This window comes from Schistocerca nitens, chromosome 2 (genome assembly GCF_023898315.1).
Source record: "Schistocerca nitens isolate TAMUIC-IGC-003100 chromosome 2, iqSchNite1.1, whole genome shotgun sequence".
Taxonomy (NCBI): Eukaryota; Metazoa; Arthropoda; class Insecta; order Orthoptera; family Acrididae; genus Schistocerca; species Schistocerca nitens.
Genome location: NC_064615.1, coordinates 973368076 through 973371027, shown reverse-complemented (window position 1 = coordinate 973371027; position 2952 = coordinate 973368076). Strand labels below are relative to the sequence as shown.

The 2952-nt window shown below is 45.8% G+C and overlaps 1 pseudogene; it reads right to left on the bottom strand.

Moving 5' to 3' along the window:
• Window positions 1–2485: 2485 nt before the first annotated feature.
• On the bottom strand, window positions 2486–2603 carry LOC126237997 (5S ribosomal RNA; annotated as a pseudogene).
• Window positions 2604–2952: the final 349 nt, after the last annotated feature.

The window sequence follows — 2952 nt, the reverse complement described above, 5'->3', positions numbered from 1 at the left end:
CCGTTCACGTCTTCCCCAAGTGCCCGGAGAGCTTGAATACGTCGCTGGCATTCAATGAATGTTGAATTAAGTTCCTCTGGGGTGGACAGCTTAATTGGTTTTATGGCTTCGAGCTAATCTAAGTGGGCTTGAATTGTTCGATCCTTGTTGCCATAACGCGCTCGGAGAATCCTCTTCGTTTCTGCGTACGTCTCGGCCGTCACCGCAATACCGTCCACTAAATGCTTTGGTTCTCCCGAGAGATAGCCGCAAAGAAAAATGTGTTTATTGATTGTAGTTACCGTCGGATCGTTGTCAACCGACTGCTCAAACTGCTCCCAGAATCGCGCCCATGTCTCAATATCGCCTGAAAAAGGCTCAAGTTTGATCGGCGGAAGTTTTACTGAAGCTGTGGGAACACTCATTGTTACAGATTGTGCCGGCGGATTGTCGGGAATCTTTATGTCTGCTACCGATTTCGCAAGCTGTTTCTCTATTTCGTGAGACAATCGGGAAATTGTGAGTTTCGCGGTGTCTATATAATCTTCGCATTTAGGAACATCTTCTTCGTATTCGCCATCGTCTAACAACTCGTGAATATCCTCACGCATTTAGGAACATCTTCTTCGTATTCGCCATCGTCTAACAACTCGTGAATATCCTCATCTAATTTAACGAGGCGGTCCAGAACGCTTCCCAATCTGTCATTGTAATATTTATAATCCGCGATTTCCGATGTGTCGGGCAACCTTGCAACTTCCGCCACGAGTCGCGTAATGTTTGCTCTTTCTCTCATACGTTTTCTCTTTAGAGAGTGTAATTGCGCTTCTGGTTTGTGGTCTGGCACGTCCATTCCGTCCGATTACTCGAAAGTTTAAAGCAGTGTCAGCTAGCGATCAGCTGGTACTAGTAAGGCGTTATCTTTGGATCGCTAGTCGAAGTAGTTCAATTGATGGTCGCTAGATGGCAGCACTAGTCATAAACAATCTACAGGCGTAGCGTAGGATCTGATAATTCGTTAAAGCGCTAATCGAACAGCTACAATAGCAGTACACAGCGGCAATAATGTAATCAGTTGCCTTTACAAATGGCACTACAAAACATGTTGCCTGATAATTCAATTGAACTTAGCTGTGTATGATGGCGGTTGTCGTCGAAGAGCTTGTTGCGTGGTGTAACAAATCGCTGCAGTAAACCCCGTCGTAGTATTGCCGCGTGACGTGCGTCCAGAATTCGGTTCACTACGACAATCGTGGAATTGTCTCGGGCTAAGTCTATCCCGGGTTTCGGGACCAAATTCTTATTTCGTGAATCACAGTAGAGCCGCGATTAGCCGTCTAACAACACTTTATTACATAGTCACAGAACATACAATATAACAAGTCAAAGATACATTGTCCTAAGAGTAAACAAACAGTCTCTCACTTGCGAGAAGTAAATCACTCTGTGACAACGTGAATTCCATCGTAAGCAGTCCACTGGTGCTCGTATTGTGGTTGCTTCCGTAACCAAAGTATCCTAAGTGTTTTGTGTTTCAAGAGCACCATATCGAAGATTTATACCGTGTACGCGGACGAAAGCGTGTGCTGAGTGATCCTGACGTATAGACATTGAAGAGTATTTTGACGAAAAATAAGAGGAAGCTGCAGAAGTCACTGCATAACTGTATGTTGCACTCGCGAGCCCTGTCATCAACAAAACTAAACGAAGGGGGCTCCAGATGCAGGGAATTACAGGGCAAGCATGACTTTCGAAGCCATACACCAGTCATGGAAACTCCCGTAACAGGAAAATGTGGTGCGGAAGGCATAAAACCTGGCCTGTGGAGCGATGGATGAAAGTCATTTGGTCGGATGAGTCTCGTTTCACACTGTTTGCAACTTCCGGCCGAATTTACGTCCTTAGGGTTAACCATGGTGGGAGTTTGGTGTTGATCTGGGTAGCCAAATCGTGCTATTCCATGGTCGCTATGGTTACTCTGCAAGTTCGAATTACTGCCAAGGGTTCTGTGATCATTTTGGTTGATCAGGTCCATCCAATAGTACAACGTTTGTTCCCCATTGATGATATTGTCTTCCCAGACGACAGCTCCCCCGTTCACGCAGCTCGCATCCTCCAGGACTCGTTTTGTGATCTCGAGGATAAATTGTCGCCTCTTTCCTGGCCACCATAATCGCCAGATTACAATATTATTGAGCTCTTGTGGTCTACCTTGGAAAGAAGGATGCGAGATTGCTATCCACTTCCATAAATTTCTGTCCACCCAATGAACACATCTAGTTAGACGGAAAGACAATTAAAAAAACCACTCCGTCTACAGGCCACAAGTGGACCACCGGGACCATTAGACCGCCGTGTCATCCTCAGGGGAGAATGCGGATAGGAGGGGCGTGGGGTCAGCAGACGGCTCTCCCAGTCGTTATGATGGTATTCTTCACCGAAGCCTCTACTATTCGGTCGAGTAATTCCTCAATTGGCATCAGGAGGCTGTGCGCACCCCGAAAAATAGCAACAGCGCATGGCGGTCCGAATGGTCACCCATCCAAGTGCCGACCACGCCCGACAGCGCTTAACTTTGGTGATCTGACGGGAACCGGTGTAGCCACTGCGGCAAGGCCGTCGCCTAGGCGGGAAGACAATAGCAAAGGTGAAATGAGTATGTGAAACAGAAAAGCGATTGCTTTTCCATAAGTAGTGCAGAAAGTAATAGCGTAGTAGTAAACATTGAAACTTAAACACTTGGGTAGCCAGTACTTTTACTAATATTACAGTTATTACATTCCTATAGGTTACGGCGTGCTTGTACTTGACTCGAGTTGCCGTTCATTTGCTCCTAGGCTATTTCCAGTCACGAATCTTAAACTACGGATTATATTAAGGAATATTTAATCCACTGAAATTAGCTGGACTCGCATAACTTGGGTGGCCAGTAGTTTTACTAATACTACAGTTATTACATTCCTGTAGGTTACG